This window comes from Protopterus annectens, chromosome 1.part1 (assembly GCF_019279795.1).
Source record: "Protopterus annectens isolate FY-2018-M chromosome 1.part1, PAN1.0, whole genome shotgun sequence".
Classification (NCBI taxonomy): Eukaryota; Metazoa; Chordata; order Ceratodontiformes; family Protopteridae; genus Protopterus; species Protopterus annectens.
The window spans coordinates 1,653,957,417-1,653,984,424 of NC_056726.1; positions in this window are offsets into that span (position 1 = coordinate 1,653,957,417).

The following is a 27,008-nucleotide window of genomic DNA, read 5'->3' on the forward strand; positions in this document are numbered from 1 at the left end:
CCAATTCTCTTCCAGCCACTGTCAGTGTCAGGGTTGGTTCAACAAGTATGTGCTATACAGGGGATAGTATATGTCGATATATTGTAACAGCAGACATATGCATGGGTGTATAAGTAAGATGAACATGTCAAAGGTGGGCTTACTGTGCAAATATGGTTTGCATTGTGGGATATTTTGCCAATAACTGTGTAATGTACAGTATTTTAGGCAGATCTGTATTCCATTTTACATAGCATTTCTGTTATTTTATGCAAACATTAGTTATGTCTATTGGCAATTACAATACTCAATAACAGGATACATATGACTTGTATTCATCTGACAGTTTAGCAGCATGATAGCAAAGATAATTGGAAGAGCTAGGTAACTATCCATGCACATAACACATGTAATATCCACCTCTCTAGTATCATTTGCAAGCAATAACAGCTGTGCATGTGTACATGTTATGCAAATGTGTAGTGACCATTGTTACAGGGCTGGGCCAAATGGCTATGTGCACACCTACATAGAGTGAATATTGAGAGTAGAATAACACTGGTTGAACTTTCAGGTTTGTGTAGCCTAACCTCTCATTGCCATCCTAACAGCTGCTTGCAAATACTGTATGTAAGGTAGTGCACAGTACTGGTAATGAAACAGGTTGCATATCATCTTTAACTCCAGTGTAACATCTGCAGTAGGAGTGTAAGATGTAGGAGACTGCTGACCATGTGGAATAGCTGCTTCATAGGTGATGGCTTACACTATCTGATTATATCCTGATCATGTTGATAGTGGCAGCAGAGTCTATTGATACATGACTCTGTTTGGGGAGTGGGTGTCTGTGTCAAACCGAGCTCATGGTTCTGGTGGATATGTGAGTATATACCCAGAAAAGGAAACAGACCTGTAGACACTTGCATCATCTGTAATCAACTATCAGGATGTGATGTGCTCCTCAGAGGAGGATTGCTGCTAAAGGTAGCTACTATGTTTCTGTAATAGCCAGTGTTGTCACATCCATAACACAAATAATTACTTGTGAGCATCACTGTCTAAAACATCTTCATAAGCAATAAGTACACTAAATGCAGTACTTGGTACTTGTAGCACTGAATGCTCATACAGGCATGTCCACTAGTCAGCTACTGGTGTTTACTAATGTCAGCTTTGTGTATGTGGCCATACTGGGGGAATGTAATCTCTATGCCATGTACACTGCCAAACCCACCTAACACCACACCCCACACATTGTCTGGGATGCAGCTACAGGGGTAAGCTGGAAGACAGTCCAGTCTACAACCATGACTGGACTGGACAGCCATGAGGTGTAGGTTAACACATGCATCTCATCATCACAACCAACACATACCCTTACCAGAACACAGTAAGGACACCCACACATACTACCAGAAATCACACACATTCACAGAGGCTTCTAAGTATCTGGCCAAGCAAGTGACCTCCCAAGCTAGAATAAACAGACAACAAAATACACAAACTGTATGACATAGTTTGCAGAATTGTTCCACACCTCAGAACAACTGGCTGGAAACATGCCCAACAGTACTCTAGCACTATGTTACACACCAAGCTATACGAGGGCAAACATACTGTCAGCTGCCTGTCTGCCATGATTAGCCACATACCCATACACTCAGACCACCTTTTGAGCTATACACATGGCCCTGGCATATTCCATGTTGTTGTTCAGGACCTGTGATGCAGTAGCCTGGACTGCATGGAAACATACATGTAGGAACTGTCAGGTCTTGTAGCCCATGCAGGTATATCCCAAGGCCTGAGTAGCATTCTGCCATTGGCCAGAATGATACTGCAGTACAGGGAAAAAAGGATTGTATTCCACAATTGTCTAATGTATTGGTGCAATTCAAAGGGTATCCAGTATCTCTCTGCCTGGGATAACATGGTTGACAGGCCATGATGCTTTGCCAGACAGGGCCTGCACCTGTCACCCTTAGGAATCTGGATATTGGCTAGGGCTCATGCTTCCCCTATAGTACCTTCATTATGCAAAGTTCGAGTGAAAGTCCACTGCTGTAACAGGGACAGCCAAGCAATAAACTGCAGGTCTCGCTACTCAATGATACATTTCAGAAACTCAATATGGACTCACTTATGTCAATCCTTAACACGGAGAACATATCTGTGCAGTGACTGAGATATTGTTCAACACTCCAGAGAGCACACCTGCATGACCATGTTATAACACATACCTCACTTCTTGCCCATTATCCTATATTGGAACACACGGGCCACAGGCGTGTCCATATTCTTGAAGGATTTGCACACCCTCACACTAGTTGCACTTGCATAACTTCAGATGCATTATGTTGAGCAACTACCTTTGTGCCAAAGTGGAATCCAAATTGCACCTTATGACAGATCACTCACCATGCCTCCGAATTCCCAACTGTCATATTTTGCTGTAATGGGGAATATTAGGTTTGAGACAGAAAACCATAATAATGGCTACTCTCAACTATTCCATTATGAACTGGGAAGACTCCTCATGTACCAACACATGCTCTCAATGCATGTTGGATTTCACCAACCCCAATGATCCGGATCACCATAGTCACAAAAACAGGGCTAACAGTATGCCTCACATAGTCAGTCTCCAAAGCCAATGTTATGCTTCCCAAGAGCAAAGTGGTGACTGTCATAGCACCCATGTAGATGGACAATGCATGTGCAAATGCTGAATCCTATACAAATGAACTTTAAGCACTCACATAAGTGCAGTGATTGTGCCATTGAAACATAACCAAGATTCAACCAAACACAAACAAGAAGGCAAACTAGTGGTAATTTGCCTTAAACTGTACCACAGAAGGTAGTAACTGTTGCAAGAGTGAACACACATGAGTGGAGGTGATCCCTGGTCAGCTTCAGTAAGATGCAGATACACCATATAAAACCACACAAAGCTACTGTGAAACTAATCAGCCACATATTATGAAGCCAACCACAGAGCATTCTATGACTGTGTCGTGAATCGTAATGGCAACAACAAGACCTACCATGCATCACAGCACTATGGCATGGGAAGTACTGCAGCTACAGAAATAGCACATGTTCATCCAGATAGGGTCTTGGAGAACCTAAACCCACTCACACCTCCCCCCCCAACAGGTACACATATTTATATATCCATGTACACTACAGAGCCCTTATAATAACAACTATGCAGGTACACGCTGCACTCTCTAAAGTCATACATACAGCTTTCATGGGACCTGTCAACATCACAGGGTGTATCCTACAGAAATGTCAGAACAATTTGCTCTCCACATACACATTATGTTCAATCATAGCTTCATGTCAGACTGTGTACACACTGAATGGTGCACAGCAATAGCTATCACACCCTACAAAGGGGGAGACACCACTGATAATGGGAAATAGTGCACTATTATCCTGCTGAGTCTGTTCTGTAAGGCCATGAACTGTGATCAACTTATATGATGTAGTCAGTACAGATGTAGATGACAGTAAGGTTGATTCACACAGCATATCATGACCTTGCCAAGTCTTAGGACACCATCATCCATACTGTGTTCCAGCTACACTCTGTAAACTAGGTGTATATTCCTATGTCACAGGAGTGGTTGGCAGCTGAACTGCTGGCAGAACCAACACTACAGAGGGTGTCTGACTAATACATGCACATCAAACCAGTGCCAACTACAGTAATACTGGGTTAATGCCTGGTACTCCCCCTTTTTGTTATCTATACCACACAGACTAACACAGAAGGCATCTGCCTATTGATGTTTGCAAATGACTATGAACTAGACGGAAGGGCCTTTGTGGCTCAATGTGTGGTTTGTGATGTATGGCCACAATCTGACAGCTAAGTATTGCATTGTCATCCCCTATGTTAAAAACCCTGTACCCATGAACTACCACCTAGGCAGTGGTCAACATAATGGAAACTGTGTGTATGGCATGCAGCTAGACAGTAGTCTTTCCTTTGATAGTTTCTTCACCACACCAGTCAGGTAGTCATACATGGCACCCCTAATCATGACAGGGTGCCATCCATGAATATAGAGATCATTGTTCAGCCATACTCAACACTCAAGTGATCCATAATAGATCACATATCTCCTTTAAGGGTTATTGGTCATGTTCAGATGGCTTACACTGGCCTTCCCAATCCCTAGCTCCACTATGTAGCACAATGCCTACCCTGAATAAAGCCATGTCCAACCCAAAGATGTTGGACATGCTACACTTACACATCCTGATTTCAAATAAACACATACTTCATGGACATCCACCTTTCTAGTACAAGGATCACAACATGCCTGACAGATCTCTTTCCCATACACTTTACATCTTCTGCCATACTATGCATCCCTGTCCAGCGAAGCTGCACATTGCCCCTCTTTATGACATGGTGTGATGACTGCATGACAAGTATATCAGTAACCCTGTGGATCATTTGCGTGGCACTGCTTGAACTAGCCACTTAAACTTACCTGTCTGTTGGCTACAGCTTAATAACCTTTCAGCCTAGGCTCATAATTGGTCCAGGGTATGTAGCCTACTAGTTCACTATGACCATACATGATATGTTTGATATCCAACCCTGCAAATAAAATCAGGCTAGCCATTGTCCCATGTGTTTCACATGTGCAACATGGGTAATACAAGGCAGGTTGCTAAACAGCTGTACAGTGTCATGTAGATGTATATGGCAAAACACATACATGTAAAACTTTCTGTAAGCAAGTCTGCAGGGTCACAGGTCACCTCCCTTAAGGCAGTGTATGACTATATATGTGACATATACACAGCATTAAGGTCTATTGCAGTAATGTGAACACATCCAGGCATGTGCTGATAGGTAAAGACACCAGTACATGCAAACAGACATGCCCACATCAAGACATCCACATAGAGTATGAGCAATGTCATCACTTGACACACACATATATGGTGATAACATCAAATCACCAGTAAGTGTCAAATGTGTGTGAGTTAAACATGTCAGTGGTGTTAGTGTCATATAGATTTGCAAAGACATATTTTTAATCTTAATAAATGTGATACACATGTATGTTCATCTGTACTTCTGTACTTCTCTGTGAGTTACTGTGACCTGTCTCCATCATTATGTCTTCCAGGTATGCCGCGTGCCAGGCTGCCACCATAAACCTGCTTAGAGGATGAGGTCCTCATCCCATACCTCCTCGACAACCATGTAACACTCTTCAGCCATGTGCCACAGGATGCACAGCAGTGGGATGCCAGTGGAAGGAACTCTGCAGGAGTGTAAATGATGTTGGCAGACACAATCACACCTATCAGCAGGTGCGCCGACACTGCACGGACCTCATAAGATAGGCAAAACAGTGTGCTAATGCAATCGCCAGGAAACAAGGTGCAACAGGTGGGGGGGCTGTCACCCAGCTCCCACTCACATGGTCTGAGGAGCTACTGGCCAACACGGGGACACCTCCAAACCTCCATCCACAAGCTTTAGCTGGTATTGTGAAGGTGGGTGTCTCTCAACCACCGAGCCTGGAGTTGCCTGGTAAGTCACTACTGCACATAAAACACAACTATATTTCATATAGTTATGTGTTACTGTACAATATGTAATGTAACATCATATGCAAGGCATGTATGCACACATGCCACATACTATAGTCTGCTACTCTATGTATGCACAGATGTGCATACTCCATAGTATAGTCTATTGTACTGGCTTATGTGCTAGCATGGACATTGCCCCCTGTAGCTGTCACACAGGTGAGAATAATGATCTTACTGCTGTGACACTCCTATTTAGGTACCTTTGGCATTTCGCAGTGGCACCAGTCTGTTGCAGATGAGATTGTTATTTACCAGGCTTGATAATGCACAGATCATATTAATTGCATGCTGTCTGCCATGTGGCCATTTAACACACGTACACATAATGTATGGTGGTCCTGTTAACATACACTGGTCAGACCTGCAATGCATCACAGTGGTTACCTATGTGGAATGATTAAAGACTATAAGAAACATCTACACCAAACCTTACAAACTGTCATTGCCAGATGTGTGGACAGCTGTGAATACAATGGTGGAGGTGTGGTTCACTGTAGGGACGGGTACTATAGATCAGCATTATACATGTGGGGAATACAAACAGTACTATACAGAGAGCATATGTGTGCACACACTCTAAATGTTTTGGAGCTGGAGTATGACCAGCCCACAGGATTCACCCTTGTGGATTATACCCTTGCTATGAATGTCACACAATGTCATGTGCTATCTGACATGTCCATGACATGTAGTGGGCTGACTGCAACACTGCTCAACTATCCTGCAAAACATCCCAAACATACCACCCTTTGTCTGCATAACCCTGTCCTCAGTGGAGCATATGACATCTATGGGTGTATATCATATGGGATAACACTGACATGTGATATAGATGCCCATCACAACCATTGGACAAAAAAGGTGTACACATGGCCATGGAGGATGGCCAGAGACATGAAGCAACACATACAGTAGAAGTGATGTATATGTGTGTACACCCTGTTGTACATTGGCTAGACACAATACAACTATGGCCTTTGTGTAATAGTGATATTGCAGATGTGAAACACTAAACATCATACAGGCCAGTGCACAGCTTGTGTAGGCATGACATCAAAACCACCACATAACATGTCTTGAACACCTTGAGTGTGTCATGACATGAAAGCATTCACCTATACAGTATCCAAATACATACATGTGTTGCACAACATACACATACAACCACAGCAGGCCACAGATACAGTATATTTACCTTGCTGGTGTCAGACATCACTGTCATGCTTGCTCCTCATGTGTGTGAGGTACACAGGTGGCATGTGGGACATGGAGTACTGCTACGTTAGCCATGTCTGGGCATAGTTGCCAGGCATCAGTTATATGGTTACAGATGTGCAGGATTGTCATCGGTATACCCTACAGTGACCTGTATCACGCATTCCACATTAGGTTTAGTGTGTATACTCCTCAGTGACGTGAGTCACATTCCACATTAGATATGTATTGTATCTGAACATAGTCATGGCTATGAACTGTGTCTGTAACTCACACTGTATAGCAATAGTGAAGCCACATGATGCCCTGCAATGGCTATGCACATCAGCTCAATGTGCAGTATGTCACTGCATATTTGTAGGGTGGACTGACAACATTGCATCAGCTGAAGATCCGTGTTAGTATAACACGTCCCTGCATTGGGACACCATTACCTTACTGTATATTTGAAAGGACACCATTGTGTTACACATGTATGCATGTCATTCAACATGTCAGCAGAAGACATGTCATATTACATGTGATTGGCAAGGTCATATGCCATACATCAGGCTGGTGTACTGTTAACCTGTGCTGGTCTGTGGCATCATTGCAGAGTAGGAACAGCCATGTCAAACATGTGTGTGTAGCCACACACACATTGTCTGTAGACTCAACACAGGGGTAGGCAGAATAATGTTGAACAGACATGCACTGCTTTGGGGGGAGATATGCAAGCTACGGCTCAGGCAAACATAGTATTCACTCCACAAACCCTTCTGCACATGTCCTCCTCACACATAGGGGCAGTGGCCAACACAAAGCATCAGTGGCAGATGTACAAAAGTCAGTGATGGTCAGTTAACATGTGGGGTATGTTGCACAAAACATGGCAGTGTGGTGCAACAGTGTGCATGCACTGTGTTGCAGGTATGGGGCATAAGCTACTAGCACAAATAGTGCAACACAGGGATGTATGCTAACTACTACTATAAATGTGTAAGGTGAATGCCTTCTTCTATAACATATGCATGCTGTTGTGTGCAACTCAGGAATGCATGATAACTACCACTATAATTGTCTAAGTTGAATGCCATCTACCATATCATATGCATGTTGCATGCCATTGGGTGCCATAGCATGTGCCTGTCTGTGTGTCTGCCCATGTGTCTGTCTGTGTGTGTGCTGTGCTGTATAACTTGTAATGTACAGTTCTTGTCTGCCCCTCACAGGTGTTGATGTAGGTGCGTTGCCCTCCTGTGGTCCACCTGATTTTAGTGTCCCCACAGACTCTAGCAGTGATGATGAAAGTATGATTGAAGCACAGGCAGGGTTGTCAGTGGCTGAATCTGTGCCATTGGTTGCCACTCCACCTGTATCTCCCTCATCCCCGCACACAGTTCTCCTGCCTACACATACTCCATCACCAGTGGGCATAGAGGAAGGAAGTTGGTGGATGGTGGCATGGAACAGGGAAGTGTGTAGACTATGGAAGGTGTGCCTGCACACCATGATCCCTGCCAACTGACTGGTGATGTCCCACACAGGCATGTGCCCAGTGCTGCTCATAGGAGGCCACTGGCCAACATGCCCCTGCAAGACAAAGCACATCGGCTGGTGTCACCAGACGCATGTTTCAGGCTGTAATGGAGGCACAGGCATGTGCTGAATAGCACAACAGAGAAGGTCTGAGGCTTCAGAGGGCTGCTGCCCATTCTTTAACTGACAACATCCAGGCAATTGCAAATGCTCACCATCATCTTGCAGATGTCTTGGTAGACGATTGGGTGACATGGTGGGAGTCCTTGACCGTGACATGTCAATCCACGAGCGTTGAATGTCTGTGCTGGAACATCTGGTGGGAGTGAGGCATTGGGCTCATGGACGTAGGCCAGCTACATCACCTGTTGAAGGTCTACGTGAACATGCTACTTCACATGCCTGCTCCCATAGTGGCGGTAGCAGCAGCAGTGCAGCTGTTGCTGTGCTGTCCACACCAGGACACAGCAGGCCACGTGCACTTTTATCCTGGATGATCTAAACAGGGACATGGTTCCAGTGGACATGTGTCATCAGACAGTACATAATCTGGACCTCTGCCTAGTAGTGCCTGTGCAACCCCTGGCAGGCGTAGGTCACATGGCCATGGCACAACACCGTGAACTGTGAAACCTGCCCTGTACAGTCTGCAGCTATCAATAATACCCCAGTGTAGGCCATCCACATGCCAGACTGGTGTGCATACATACATACACACACCAGAAACAAATGTAGGGCACCTCACCACATACACGCAGAACATCCACACATGCCCAATGATATCAAAGGCCCTAACCCATACACATGATGTCATCCAATGGTGCAGCCTAGGCCTCTGGCAAACATTATCACCCTGTGCATATGATGATGCCTGTGCCGCATCCCTGTCATCCACATTATTGGTGCAGGGACATGTTCATATGGTCTGATGCACAGGGTGAACATACTAGGAAGACAATTGTAGATTAATATTGTTGAGTAGTGTTTGACAGGCAACAGGCATACCATGTATTACAGTTTTAAAATGCATTTGGTACGTTTGACAGTATGTATCATGTGTAACAGTAACTGCATGTTGATCTTGATGTTCTACCTTCCTCTTTCAGGTGTAATTGCATGTGCCGGGGATGTCAGTGTTTGTGGTTAGTGTCCCATATGTAAATGTTGACTACTCCCAGGTCTGTATGACAATACTGCATGCAATTTGTAGCTTCCACATTGCAGTTTTAATCTCCCAAGTTTCAATTATGTTTACTGATCTAATGATCCAAGGGCATGACAGCTGTGTAGCAAGCTAATGTGTTTAGAGCCATCACATCCATAGTGGTTGACATCACAGGTATAGTTACCTGGAATGGGGAGGAGGTAAAATAGTGGTATAGCAGATGACGAGGGTAAAGCCCAGTGGAAAAAGTGGCTTCTCATTGGGAAGCAGTAATACCCACTCACATGACAAGATGCAAGCACAGACACAACCACATACTCAGGGATTCATAGACACAGTAACACACTCAGGGATTCATAGACAGTAACAAACACTCTGACATACACACAGTTGCCAGTGCTGGGATAAGAACCCCTGTCTATGTGCAAATCATCATTATAGTACTATGCAATTACAAGATGTGCCACAGAGATTACACATGTACAGGTAGTCAGAATGGCCTAAGATTGAGGACATCAACAGGGATACTAGATTGCAGTGAGTGAATGTGAGCTGGGGGTTCATCAGTCGGTTATGTAACAACAAGCATCACCCCAGGGTGTACATGTTTGCAGGCAGTTAGAATGCCCTTCTAAGATTGATGACATCAACAGGGATACTAGATTGCATTGAGTGGATGGGGGGAGGGGGCCTTAACATTTCACTATGGTAAAATACAGCCTCACACCAGGGACTGGACAGCCATACATATATACATACACACACACACACACACACACACACACACACACACACACACACACACACACACACACACACTGTGGCATTCACAAAGATATACAACTATGTCACACACAAACAGACACTTGGCATGTGTGAGATTCAACCACCTGCCTATGCCTTTCTTTCTACACTTCACTCTGTACTGATGTCTATCACAGTGTTCAGGAGAGTGAAAAACATTTGGGATGTATTTCCCACCATACGTGACATATATGGACACAGACACACACCCACATTTGTCAGTACTGTGAATCAAACACCTGCCTATCTCATGATCATTATTACAGAGTTACAGCACTATTGCATGTGCTACAAAGCATGCTGACTCTTTCCTTTGCCACCTGTGCTGACATATGTACAATATAAGCACAGAGGAGATGTTACTGTTACAGGCATCAAGAGGTTTGCCTTCAGTGTCACCCTTACTGCATTCTACATTGTGTGTCTTCCACTTCAATTAACAGAACCATAGCTTAGCAGTTACACCGGTTATTGTAGGAATGGTTGTAACACACCTGTGAGCTGTCCTCAGTAATCATTCATCTGCAAAGTAGCCCCAACACTTAATATTCATGTCCAAACATCTGTCCATACCTAAAGTACAACTTACTGTACTTTGAGCATATCACCATATACAGCTGGCAATGTTGAGGCTGCATTGCAACATCATGATGTACTAAGACAACAGTCACCTTCAAACAGCAGACACTGCACACGCATGGAATCTAAACACACATCAATACATGTACACATATGCAGTCTCCATCAGTAAGTGGACTAGCAGGTAAGGAGGATACATTCCACACCTTCCCCACACCATGTGTGAAACCTAGCCGAGCATTACACCATAATGGATGTTGTATTCATGTACTGGTAGGATACACAGCCACCTTCACTGAGTAGCCAAGTGTACATTCATGCCAACAGCACATATCAGCAAGACACACACACAAAGCAATATTCCATGTCATGATCCCACAAACTTTTACTTGACAGTTCCACGGTGAAGCCAGGGCATGTAATACTCAACAGTGAGCATTTCATATATGCCACACACAGCGCATGATTATTGGAAGAGTGCAAGCAATGTGCTCTGTTTGAGCTAGGCATTACACTCATTCAAGCATGTGTGAGGTCTGTGGCTTGTAAACATCTCATCCCATCATGTTCTGGCTATTGTGGCAATAAGGTTAATGTCCAGACAGCACACAGCATGCATGGCTTGCAATTGTTGACATGGGGTATATGTAGGAGCTGTGGGCACACATGGCTGCTCATGTCATGGACATATCACCTGTAACTACTCAGGAACATACAGAGCATAGCTGTATTTCTCTGAGTCTGTCAATACAGGCCATCTGTATAGGTCCTATGATCCTGTTATTTGGGTATGTTTGTAGACATTGCATTAGGTGGACATGTCTAATGACATACATGCCACATGGGTTGTTGTATCATATGATAGGTGTCATGGGTGACCAGTAGAGAGGGAATATTATCTCTGTCAACATAGATATCAAACCTTATGTACTGTTATCATTCAGCAGCCATGGACCTATCTGCCATGTGAATACATATAATGAATGTAGCCACCTGTATGTAGAAAGGACAACAACAGCTATGGTATTTTCATTTATGTTGTATGAGTATGGGATGTACATATCCAGGGCAGGCACATTTAGGCCATATCCAACCATGAGGGTGTTGTTTACTGGTGTACAGCAACAGTCGACTGTATTAATGCTGACAACATCCAAGGGACCCTGGTATGTCTACAAATGACCTGGTTACAAACAGTGGTATAATTGGCAGCACATGGGTACTTTACACAGTTGATGTAGGACTAGGTACAGTCCACCAATCAAAGGTTATTTGGTGTTCTACCATACAATGTCATACCACATGTATGGATGTGTGTTGGCAGTCTGAGGACATGGTGGTGGATGTATGAGGATACACTCTAGGATGCAGCTTTTGCCATGGTCACCTATACCTGACTCATCTGTGATGACTTATGTCACTGAAGTGGTCTTTACTTGTGAGTAGCCTTTATGAATATGTGGACACCACCACCTGGAATGGTCCATACCAGTGTTATGGCCCACATGTCTGGATCTCAGTTATATGGTGGTGGTGCAATTGTTCATAACAGAGCCTTCAGCCAGGTATTCCTCACTGCACAGGTGTCAGTAGTCCCCATTGTAGGTTCTACATTTAGCAAATGGATTATGAAAGCCACACATCTAGCACTGGTTAGGATAAGCATCCAATGCAATTGTCTTGTAGGTGTCAGGGTATTACTTCTGTGTTTAGGACTTTTGACTTGGAATGCCACTATATGGGTAAATGCGACCTAGGTATTATCCACACTCCCTTGAATCATGGATGCATGTGCTCTGTGACAAAGGCTTGTCTTTCAGTCATGACATCCCAGAATGACAGACACTGGGCAACCTCATATTTACAGCAGGACATTGGCTCATTGTTTTGGTCAAGCAGTTGCCACTCGTACTATGACATCACTGCAAGTGGCAGTAATGTGGTTGGTATCAAATGCTACATCTAAGGTGACGGACACTAGCAGACATTGTGTATATGACCAATGCCAGATATACATAGTGTAGCAGTCCTGCTAATAATGACAACTACTAACGCAGCCAGGAGAGGTCATCTTGACAACTGCACCTCAGTACCATTAGACAATGGGGCTCACATATTATGCTTGCACATGCCACTGTTCCAAGTATAATGCCACTGTCCACAACCTGATATCAATATATGCCTTTCAGGGCAGCAATGTGTGTGACACTTTCTGTAGTTAGCATCCACCTGTGTGTCCTAGTTAACCTATTGTCTGTCACTTTCACACATGCATGAGTGTGTATACTTCACATATATATGTCAGTACTTCATGTACATGTATGCATGTGTATCACACAGCACAGACACAGATATATAATTTACGGGCCACATACAGGTATCTGGTAGTAAACCTGTATGATGTGCATATATACTGACAGTTAAGATGTACATAGCTGTAAACCTGTGCATTTACGATAGGGATCCATTACAACATGTTCTGTACATGTAAGTGTATGAGCATGCACACTGTGGCCTTCTGTGGTTAGAATCGGAGTGCATCCCAAACAGCCCTGTGCTACTGAGTGTATGAGTGTACCCGCTGCCACCTTGTTTAATTTGAGTCAGTGCAGCCGAACAAGCCCTTTGTTTCTAAGTGTATGAGCATGCCCAGTATAACCTTGTGTAGTTGTAGTCATAGTGCATCCCAAATGGCCCTGTGCTACTAAGTGTATGAGCATGCCCACTGCCACCTTGTGTAATTGGAGTCAATGCATCCAAACAAGTCCTGTGATTCTATATGTACGAGCATGACTACTGTAACCCTGTATAGTGATAGTAGCTGTCCATTCCACAGATGGGCAAACTCCCGTTCAGGGCTTGTTGTGCCATAACTGTACCCCTCAGGCCTACCTATGTCTTACCTGCAGATGATGTGTAATGTTTGTGCATATAGGTTGTAATGGACTACTTTAAACACACAGGTTTACAGCTATGTACAGCTTAACTGTCAGTATCCCTGTTGTTGACCTCACTCTTAGAAGGGCATTCTGACTGCATTGAACTGTGTAATCTCTGTGGCACATCTCTTAACTGTGTAGTACTATAATAGTGACCTGTAGATAGGCAGGAGTTCTGATCCCACCACAGGCAAGTGTGTGTGTGTGTGTGTGTGTGTGTGTGTGTGTGTGTGTGTGTGTGTGTGTGTGTGTGTGTGTGTGTGTGTGTGTGTGTGTGTGTCAGCAAATGTCTGAGAGTGGTTGTGTATTTGTGTCTGCATCCTGTCATGACTGTGGGTTTTGCTGCTTTCCAAAGAGAAATCACCTTTTGCACTGGCCTTTTTCCTTGTCATCTGCTAAACCACTCTTTTCCCCCCACCCCACTGCAAGTAATCAGTCCAGTGATGTCATCCAGCTCAGAAGCAGAATCAGAGTAAGTGCAATTGTATGGTGTCTGTGGCACATACCCCAACTGAATACCACTCTACTAGTTACCTTTACATAGTCAAGATGTGTATGCACAATACTGGCAAGTGTGTGTGTGTGTGTGTGTGTGTGTGTGTGTGTGTGTGTGTGTGTGTGTGTGTGTGTGTGTGTGTATGACTACCCTGCAGCCAGGCATACACATGAGTTATGTCTTTTAACATACTGTACATCATGGTAGTCACCTGTGGTGAGTAGAGTCTACAAATTATTACATAGTTAGGAATATAAAAGAACAGACAGTCAAGAATGACTACAGTTGGGTATGTTGTTTTCCTGTGCCACTGTCAAGCAGTGACACAGAAGTGGTCACCGGGGTGTATGCCCATACCCATTATTCCCCCACCCAAACTCCACAATCCCCGGGGTATATTTCCTTAGCCATCATTCCCCACCCCAAACTCCACATGCACAACAACCATCCCTTCTCTGGTGAACTGATTACGATTTAAATGTTATAAAACAAGAGATGCCTCTGTTTTGTGTACATGTCAGTTCCTTTGGATACCTTCTGTGTCACAAATTGTGTTCATACATGTGTGTGTATATATATATATATATATATATATATATATATATATATATATATATATATATATATATATATATATATATATATATATATATATATATATATATATATATATATATATGTGTGTGTGTGTGTGTGTGTGTGTGTGTGTATACACATCCCGTAGGTGCATATATGTATTTAGTTATGAAAGATGTACAACTGTAGACTTTTCTATGTTGTTTCACAGACTACAGTACATTCAAGGGTACTGTACACGTGTACACAAAGTGACTGTTCCATTTGTTTTCAGTACTGTGGAATACCTGTAGTAAGATGTGTATTATAAAAACCATGAAACATGTATACAACCCAGATGGCTTAGTGGTAAGTCCAGTGACCTTGGTGTGCATGGTCCAGGATTCAAGACCTGCAAGGCTTGTTGATAATGTCATTTAGGACTGAGTAAGACACTTTTATGCAGTTGTAAGAGGATGTAAATGTGTTTTCATGACAGTAAGCAGTGGGTACAAACAGGTACAAGACATGTACAACTCGCAGTACACTTGAAATGCCCTTCTTTGGCAATCCTGCTGTCACCCACCTAGAAATACACCTCTGGGAGTGCTGTAACTCTGTAAACTCTGTAGCGTGCCCTGGAACTGTGTAATTCTGTAGTGTGATAAAGTAGTTTGGTAGGTGTTCTAATCCCAGACATGCTAACTGTGTGTGTGTGTGTGTATCTGCCTAAGAAGGGAACAATGCTTTTTAGATTACGCACACTCCTTACGATTCACATACTCAATATTGGCAATCCTGCTGTCACCCACCTAGGAATACACCTTTGTGACTATTGTAACCCAGTAATCACTGTAGCACGTCCTGTAACTGCATAATGCTGTAGTGTGATAAACACGTCTGGTAGGTGTTTTAATCCCAGACATGCCAACAATGTGTATGTGTGTGTCTTCCTGAGAAGGGAACAATGATTTTTAGAGTATGCACACTCCTTATGATTCACATACTCAATATTGGCAATCCTGCTGATGTCACCCACCTAGGAATACACCTTTGTGACTATTGTAACCCAGTAATCTCTGTAGCACGTCCTGTAACTGCATAATGCTGTAGTGTGATAAACACATCTGGTAGGTGTTTTAATTCCAGACATGCCAACAATGTGTATGTGTGTGTCTGCCTGAGAAGGGAACAATGCTTTTCAGAGTACGCACACTCCTTATGATTCACATACTCACCTTTTGCAAGCTTGCTAATGTCACCCACTTAGAAATACACCTCTGGACTGCTGTAACCCAGTAGTCTGTGTAGCACATTCTGTAACTGTGTACTGCTGGAATGGGATTTAGAACTGTGGTAGGGATCCATGCACAACCATGGCAGTTATGTATATTTTCTGTGTGTTTCTATGTCTGTGTAGGAAATAATTCATTATACCCTACTCACTTGCAGGACATTTACAATGCCCTACTTTGGTACTCCTGCTGATGTCATACATTGTAAAATACACCTCTGGGGAATGAGTCCCCTAGTAATCCTCGTGGTGCGTCCTATAACATCTCCATGCAGTTGTGTGATATAGATCTTGGACATGGGTTCTATACCCATGCATGTCAGTTGTGGACATGTTGTGTGTGTCTCACTGTCTGTTTTGTGAGCAATGCATTTTGGGCTACTCACTTGCAGAAAATCTGAAATGCCATACTTTGGTAAACCTGCTGACTTCATTCCTTGTTAAATACACCGTTGGGGATAGAGTAGCCCAGTAATCTCCATAGCATGCTCTATAACCGTGTAATGCTTTAGTGTGATAAACTAGTTACATAGGAGTTCTATTCCAAGACGTGGCAGGTGTGTGTGTTTGACAGTCAGAGCCTGTGTGGAGGTGGCTGTAAATGTCTAACCACTGGACATGTTGAGTTGCGGGTTTTGTAGTTTTCCTATGTGGTGGCCATATTATATGTCACAATGTCCATCTCACGTGGTTTACAGATTTCAATCAGTCAAGAGACTAGGTTGGCAAGACATACCCCTACATCTGGAAAATGGCCTGGTGAACACAGTAAGCAACCCTACTATTACTCAGAATACGGTCTGAATCCATTTGTCATACACAAACACACTTGCCTAGAATATCCTTCTATGTTGCTAGTACCCTGCACATTGTTGACAGATAGTAGGCATGCTGTGATTGCAGAGGCTATGGCACCCTGTCCAACTGTACAATAGGCACATAATTGCGGACAATGCACCTTCACTATGTTCCCCACTGGACACCTGCAACATATGTGGTGCCATCAAATGTGATCCACAAAGGACATACAATGCCTTACACACATGCCCTGTATGGACAGATGCCACTGACACCAGGGAATACCTGTAACATGCTATCATTGCAGGTGCAGGGTCAACCTGGTGTCTATTAGCAGGTCCTGCCAGACCAGGCCAGTATTGGCACATCTGATAACAGTCAGTGTACACAACATGTACCAGGCAAACCAGGTACACTTAAACATGTCACTGTACATTGTTGTGGGACATGCACATCCCAGGCATCATCCATGTCAAGGACTATCAAACACAGACATGGCATGCATTGCAAAGCAATGGCCACACACAATGGTAACCAGGATGACAGGACAGGTCATACAATACCCATCTGTGTGGGATATTGCAGACCCTACACCCCTGAACCACACTGCAGACCATTGTCAGGTGGCCTGATGCCAAGGATTACCCCTCACCCAGCCTTGTACAGCCATCTTGCACAGCCAACCAATACACACCCATGAAGCAATGCACACATGCATGTCAGTACTGGCACCTTGTGTCTGTGTGTGGGGTATGATGTTCCCAACAACAGTAACACCCATTATAACTCCCATTGGCATACTGACTGATGTCAGACACATTCACATGCCCTAGCCCATAGAACCTCAGGATATCCCATGTGATGCATGTAATAACTGTGCATTACTGCAGTGTTGTAAACTTAGTAGTTAGGAAGTGTATTTGTGAGCCTGCCAAAGTGTGCCAATGTGTCTGAGTCCCTTAGAGAGTGTGGTTGTGTTGACAATGACATCTGTTCATGTGGACAGCCATGTGTGCTACACCTAATGTATGTCTACTATATCTCTGTTGCAGATTTCACTCACCAGCACACATATATGTTCTTACAGCACACCAACATGTCAGCTATGTGGCACATGGACTAATTGTATGCACTTGTAATAGTAATGGCTAGTCAGTCAGGGGTTTGAACCCCTGTACTGGTAGGTGTGTGACAGACGATGCTTAGGTTTTAGTCTCCCAGCCCTTCTCTGATGTAATTTGCCTCGGTCTGTCCCTCCCACACACTCTCTGGTGGATGTGGAGTTGTACACCTGCTCACCAGCAGCTCGTGCTTTGTAAGTGATGGTCATGATCAGGTGATGCTCTCTGCACCTATTGCAGTCCTGCTGTGGAACAGCTGTGGTGACATTCCCATAGCCAATTGCATGGAAACACAGTACAATATCTAGGAACATCATGTCAGTGTTTGTCCATGACAGTCGCTGTGAGTGGAACCTGGATCTGGTGTTTGGTAAACAGCATCACATATGATATCTGGATATTCCTCAAACAACATACACAGTGGAAAATGACCTAAAGACAGGAGGGTGATGTGCTAGACATGACTACAGCATGTAAGTGTAAGTAAGTGTATGCTTCATTGAGACTACTGCCAGTTTAACAGGTTGTGGGTGGTAATGGCTAATCTGCATGTTTTAATAACTGACAAGACCGTGCTCTGTTTGTGAGGGAAAACCCCATCTGTAGGGTCATCTGTGGACTGGTCAGTGTGTGGAACATTTGTTTCTTGTGTAACTCACAGAACACACATCTGTGAACTGCAGAAGCATAGTGTGAGGATTGCAATCAGTACATGGTGATAGTGATGAGAGTTACTGCCATCACATCCCTGATTGGGCATACATCACATGAAACAGTGGTATGATAGTCACTGTCTGAGGTTATCACAGTGACATGCCAATAATGGGCCACTGTTCATAGCTGCCGTCACAAGTCATCTACGCTTTGTACAGATGTCATGCAGTATATATGCATGTGTTGTGCTCCCTCTGCAAATGTTTGACATATGTTGTGTTGTGGTGATGGTCATATCTATGCATGCTGTTATAAGTAATCCTGAATGCTGTTGACTATTACTAAGCCATATCTGTGTTAAAACTGCAATACCATAGGCTGTATGGGATTGGAGGTCTCGGCAGAACCACCTGTCCCACTTCAACTGGCCATGGCACCGGGTGCCAGCACATCTGGGGCCCAGCCTTGGACCTCCACCTTTGTTGGCTCTGCAGCACCTTTTGGTAGAACCGCCACTGAGGATGGGGCTTGTCTCCCCTGGGAGCAGGTCCAGACAGGAACTTGTCAGCCATCGTACAGTCCAGGACGTGGTGTGTAGGGGGCTCAATAAGGGGTTTCGAGGCCAGATACGCCAGCTTGAGGGCAGAGTGTCACATTTAGAGGGTGAGGCTGACCCTCCTAGACAGCCCTCAGCACAGCCACCTTTGAGGCTGTGAAGGTGCAATGGTGGCTGGTCATGGGTGGGGACCTCTGTCCCACTGTTTCCATTTGGGGGCTCATTGGCTTGTGACTGCCAAAAACCCCTCCCCATCCAAGGTGTATCCCCACCACTTGTCATATACCACCCATGTATGCTGTCTTGTCTGTCATCCTACCCAACCTATCCTCCACAAGCATACCTACTCTCCTTCCCCAACATTCCACTCTCACCTTATGAAAATAGAAACAAAAGGCCAATCTGTTCCCAGAACCACATTTGCCCATACATAGCTGTCCATTTCATGCAAGTGTCCACTGGACATATGTAACCTTTTTAATTTGCTTCACAACATACTACTGTTGTCCTCACCCCTCTCTCAGGCACATGATCCTGGTATACACATGACTCCAGGTACACTTGATGCAGACAACTCCATTGTACACATGACACTACCGGTCCCACTATGGTTATCCCATTTAACTTTTCAGTGATGATGATGTCGTACACAGCACCTTGCAAGAGTACTGTTCTCAGATCATGATTGGACAGGAACTGTTTTGTTAATGTAAATAAAATGCACAAAGTAATGTATTTGGCCAATATACAAATGTTTGCGTGTATTAATGACACATGTCTCTCTGAGGGAGTCTTGATATTACATTGGACAACACCACTACATAATACAGGAGTTGCAGGTGTTTCCCTTTTCATTCTTGTTCTTGATATATATATATATATATATATATATATATATATATATATATATATCTGGACATAAACACACACGCATACAGCTACATGATGGAATACATTTCCTATACTATTGAATGACTGTGCTGGATGATATGTTTCTGATAATATCCAATGTCTGTATATCTGCCACGGCTTTGTGGTAAATCACATTGGCTGTGATGTGCAGGGTCCTGGTTTTGAGCCTTGCAGAGGCCATTTATTTTGTTGCTTGGCAGAACAAGGGCCTTTGGATACGGAGTGATTAAGGCACCTTTAAGCTGCTGTGAGCAGGTGTGCATGGGTTTGTGCGATGATAAGCAGCAGTTACTTTTGGTTACAGTTCCTTACACTCAGTTACCTCCTTGATTGCTTAAGCTGTGTAGGCAATGCTTACCCCTGCGCAAACAGGCTGAAACCCGCAAACTGCTGCTTAAAAGTGTTTACTCCTGCTTACCCTTGCCCTAATTTCTTTAAAAGAAAAGAAAAAAAGGGGTGATAGGAAAGTGGTGAAAATGGGTAAAAAGAAGGAAAGACAGTAGGCAAGGTAGCTAGGGATGTACAGGAAGGGTGTAGGGAAGGTCCATAGCTGTCCATTTCTTCTACAGCAATGGCTTTGCATATGCAATAAATTTGGCAGTACATTTGGACACTCACAACCCTGAGAGACACGTGAGGACAACAATAGTATGTTGTGATGCCAATTAGAAATGTTTACATGTGTCCCAGTGGACACGTGTGCGAAATGGACAACTATGTATGGGGCATGTTTTTTTTGCAGGAACAGATTGCCATTTTTTTCTTTTATTTTAGGTGAAAGTGGGATGTTGCGGAAGGAGAGTAGGTAGGATCAGGGAGGATAGGTTGGGTAGGATGACAGACAAGACAAACAAGACATGTACAGGGGCAGTATATGACACGTGGTCGGGCACCTTGGACAGGGAGGGGTGTTTGGAAGTTGCAAGCCCATGAGCCCACAAATGGATACAGTGGAACTGAGGTCCCCACCCATGGGCAGTCACCACTGTACCTTCACATCCCAGAAGGTGGCTGTGCTGGGGGCTGTGTAGGAGGGGTAGGCTCACCCTCTAGGTTGCCATTCAGCCCTCAAGCTGACATAGGTAGTCTCGAATCTCCCTGTTGAGCTCCCTACGCACCACTGCCCGGACTGTACCACGAGTGACAGGTTCCTGTCCGCCCCTGCTCCCAGGGGGGGGGCTGAGCCACATCCCCTGCAGTGGTTCCACCCAAAGGTGGTGCAGGGCCAATGGATGAGGAGGTCCCAGGCTGGGCCCCAGATGTGCTGGTGCCCGGTGCCATGGCCAGCTGAGGTGGGACAGGTGGGTCCGCTGGGACCGGCCTTCCCATATGAGCCATGTTGTAGCATGTTTAAGGCAGATATGGGTTAGTAATAGTCAACAGCATTCATGATTAGTTATAACAGCATGCATAGGTATTCCCATTACCCAGGGCACCAGATATAACATAGTTGCAGAGCAGGCATAACACATGCATATATGGGTAAACAGTGGCCATTACAACAACATGCAGGTTTCATTGATGACAACAAGACACCAATATGGGAGTAATTTAACATGACACATGCATAGAAATAGATGTGAATATTTATAAATCAATAGGACATATGTCCCAATAAAGGTTAGGAGTGTAGACATACCAAATGAGTTGTGTACATTGGTTATTTATGCACATATGGTAGGGGTGAGAGAGAGAGAGTTAAATTAACAACTAATAAATCCTTGTAGTTTTCACAACATTCGTAGTCACTGCAGTAGTCAGTCCCTTACATGTATTATTACACTACCCAATGGCGTTACATTGTACAGTGGTATGTTTGTAGATTAGTATGTACGGGACCTGTGTCTTACGTACAAACTTGACAAGATGCAGGTGTTAATGCAACATGTTTTGAGATTGCTGACTGCTGTCATACACTTTGGGTGAGATGCTGGGATGACAGGTATGTTTGCATGTATATTCTCTGACAATGTACAAGTCTGACTATCAGTTTTATGTCATTTACAGCTACCTACATTTCTTGGATCATCACACTAATTTGTCAGGAGAACAGGGCAAAAGGCAGGTGATGTGGGCCATTCATAAAGACATACTGGGCAGACTGGAACAGTTGAGGGGTATGAATATGCATACCACTTTCTGTTTGAGCATTCTAGCATAATCTGTGCAGTTATTAAATGTATATATGCATACGGCTTTCTCACTGAACATTCTAACAAACTGTGTGTAGTTGTGTGGAATGATTATGCATACAACTCACTGGTGCTCCTGGGATCCAAAGTCCTGCTGTGTGTGACAAAAGCATTACAGTTAAGAACACTGTACACTATGCTATCAGGCAATTGTTGTGAGGCTTTGCAATGTATTTTGTCTAATATGACTGACCTGTTTGCACTTCCGACATTGTTATACAGCACTTCATACACATTTTATCTGCATACCACAGTGTGGGTAACACTGCTTACTACAACAGTACTATTTAATAACTGCAACAGTACAACAACATATTACTGCAGAGTAAATAGAAGCAATGCAGGGGTTACACCTTTATTTGCAGCATATTACACAATTCTGTATACTGGTACAACACTGTCTGAGGCTCTTACATTTATTTGTTATGACAGTACATGCAGGCTATTTACTAACCTGCCTCACGATGCATCCTTTGCAGCCTTGCATCATAGGCTTGCTGGTCTGCAGCATGCTCATCTGTAGCTGTCAGAGAAGTACAGTGATATTTAGTCATACCTATCCATAGTATACACAAGCTAGACAATTATTAACTACGTAGTGGAAGGGGTACTTACTCAGTTCTGGGGCATTCTGCATCTGCCTTGCTTCCTGCATTCACTGTTCCAGGACATCCCCCCTCCACCGCTTCAGGTCTGCATGATGGTGCCTGACCTTCTCACTAGTCCGGGGGATACTTGTGGTGTTAGTGAGGTCAAGGACAAGACTGTCCCAGGCCTATGTTTTGTACTGTGAGCCCTGGTACTGGCTCTGCAGTAGTTTCCAGTCATGGTGCTTTACGAGGAGCCATACCATGAATTTGGACTCCTGGATGCCCCAGTGCTGCACTCTAAAGCGAGTGCTTTCTCACACTCCAGCCCTTCTGCCTGCAGGGGGATGCTACAACCAGTTATGATCCGTATTCCCGCCTCTTTGGTTTAAGTATGGCCGGATTCCCGCACTTTTCTGTAACTGGCTGGTTTTGAAAAGGCTGTGCTACGGGCACACCTGCTTACATCAGGTTGGCACTGCTTAAAGAGGTGTACCTGTGGGCATATTGTATTGGCTTCCCTGCACATTGCTTACAATTAGTTAGGCTGCGATGTGGTTAACTTTGCGTTTTGCTTATCTAGCATTATATTTGCCTTTTGTCAATGATGTCTTACTCATTACAGGTTATATATGTGTCTGGTATCCGTCTTTCATGTGTACATACACTGTATGGGGTCCTGGGGACTTTCTATCTTTATTACAGTGACACCTCAACTGTATGTTTACTGCAGTAAGCCACTTCATATATTTATGGTCTGTGGCAGGTTATAGCACATCACACTGTACACAGATTCAGTTCACATATTTGATTTCATTTCCCTGTTGTGAGGATTAGTTTGCTGATACCTCCTTTATATGTATTGCTATCATGGCATAGTGGTTTACTACTATGACTGTGATGTACAGGGTCCAGAGTTCTAGCCTTGCAGAGGCTGGTTATTTTGTTGCTGGCCAGAACATGAGCTGTTGGGTAAAGCGTGATTAAGGCACTTTAAAGCAGTTGTGAGTGGGTGTGCCCGGGTTTGCGTGGAGCTAAGCAATGCTAACCTCCTGATACAGTTTCTTACACTCAGTTAGCCTCTACATTGGTTCACCAGTGTGATACTTGCATACCGGCACCCAAACAGGCTTACACCCACTTGCTCCTGCACTTGCAAATGCACTGCATTTGGTATTTGCATCTGACACTCACACCCCTGGGTGGGGGTGAGGACTACGATACCTTCTGATGCCTATTACATTGTCTTACATGCCTACAGTGGGGTGTTGTGACCATGTGTTCATAGGTGTTGTGTAGTGGGTTATACAACGACACATATGGTCATACCCTATTTAGCCATTTGAACTGGACTGTGCTGCGGTGGGACCCATATCAGTAATGGCTGCCCATTAGGTGTAAGCATGCTGGTCAACTGTACGGAATCCATGGCCTGACCAGAGTTTGCTTCATACTATTGGTGTGGTCCTCTTACAATCTACACCTGTCTGGCAAATACCTGGTAACTGACACCATTAAATACAGACAAGTAATTGGGTTTAGGACCCCACATCCTTCAGCTGAGTCATGCTAATGCATACCTATTATTCTATCAGCTTTCTAAGGTTGTAAGTGGAATATGTGCTTTCTGTCCCTATCAGACATCTCAAATAAGTGGGGGCAGATTTCAACTGAATCAGGGACAAGTCAAGAAACACTCAGGGACAATCAGGGACACTTTTAAAATATTAGTGCTATTAACTTGACACATTGACATAATCAGAGCATGTGAATTAATATACATTTTCTGAAGAAAAAGGAGTTTATAACACTTAATTATTGTCATTATTCATTAAGTGTAGTTCACCAAGTTTCCTCCAAAAGTCACTAGTTTTAGGAGGGATTAAGAAGGACAGAGTTAAAATTTGAGTCAAAATCAGGGACGTCCCTGAAACTCATAGACAGTTGAGATGTATGGTCCCTATTTGTTCCCACAACAGTTTATGCCCTGTCCAGTGGATTTGCTCTTAGGGGTTGGGAGGTAGGGGTGTAAGCTCTGCCCATTTCGGAATATTACTTACATCCCCGGGGCAGTCTTAATACAACTGCGCCAGCCAACACCTGCATACCTAGGCCCATAATTGCATACCCATAGTTCCCACACCTACCCCTCCTCTACAGCACTCATCCTTACTGTGGGTGCAGGTGGAGTCTAACCACACCACTACACACTGCCCACTCTCTGCGTGTGAGGTCCCATGTCGTACCTTGTGTCAACTCATAGGTTATCAGGCTTGCACAACCTACTGGTCCGTGTACGTCTACAGCCTGGTTTGAAGACTCATGACAGGAACTGACTCCAATGATCAGTAATTTTTGGGGGTGTCCCACAAGAGACATTGATGTCTTTGTTTCAAGATTAGACCTGGCAGGTCTCTCCCACTGGTAGTATCCTGCCTGTGGTCTGGGAAGCAGTGGTGTGTTTACTTTTATTGTGTGTCTGTATGTTTCACCGGTCTAGCTGGTGGTGTGGTTTGAGGCTACGTGTTACACGTTTGTTGATTAGTCCCCTCACCCCCATATGCATGGCCTGTGAACATATGGAATTCATAACTGCTGTATCATATCCTAGCTATATACATTATATTTACACACACACACACACACACACACACACACACACATATATATATATATATATATATATATATATATATATATATATATATATATATATATATATATATATATATATATATATATATATATATACATTACTATATACAGATATATCTGTATATGTATGCATACATGTATATATTTATATATTGCTGTCTATATATATATATATATATATATATATATATATATATATATATATATATATATAAAAACGACATATGGGTGTATGGGTGTCTGCATATGTATATATCTATATGTGGGTATGTATATGTGTTCTGTCTCTGTATGTATACATTTGTACTACAGAGTGGGAGAGGCATATCTCCATGTAGCTATGGGTAGATATACACGTACATACCTCTACAGATATACATCTACATCTGGTTATTCCGTTCCTTGCCATGTAGATTACACTTTCCTGCAGTGGGACTCGTATTTGATGTGGCTGCTCATTTGGCGATGCCTCTGCACAATGAACACTTTTGTTTACATCCCTGGGGCTGTCCATATAGACCCACATCAGCCAACACCTGCACACCTAGACTCATAACTAGCTACCCATAGTTCCCCCACCCACACATCCTCTACAGCACCCATCCTTACTCTGGGTGCTGATCGGGTCTTAACACATCACTACACACTGTCCACTCTCCACTTCATGGGGCCCATGTCATACGTTGTCTCGACTCATGGGTCATCAGGCTTTCCCACCCTTGTATTTCGGGTATGTACACTCCCCGGCCAAAACGGTCAGTGTATCACCTTCTTTTGGTTATATGTCAATTTTTGGGGCGCCCTGCAATGGACGCTCCTGTTTGTGTTCCAATATTAGATTTCACGGGTGCACTGTGTACCCCGCCGGTTGTATCCTGCCTGTGGTCTGGGGAGCAGTGGGCTATTTGCATTGTTTACGGGTTTGTATGTATGTTTCCTCTGTCCAGCTGGGGGGGGGGTGAAGGTCATGCTACATGTTACATGTTTCTTGCTTGAGCCCCTCACTTCCATTGGCATAGTCTGTGAACATATGTCATTCTTGTGTGCTGTTTCCTTTCATAGCTGTATATCTGAGTATATCTACACACACACACACACACACACACACACACACACACACACACACATATTTATATATATATATATATATATATATATATATATATATATATATATATATATATATATATATGTGTGTGTGTGTGTATATGGTTCCCTTTCATATGATCAAATTTCTCTAAACTCAAAAGTCATAAACTCGAAACCAGAATCTCGAATTTAGAGAAACTTGAACATATGAAAGGGACAAAAAAAAAAAGTAACACTTTTCAAATGTCCTGCACCCCCACACCCCCTAC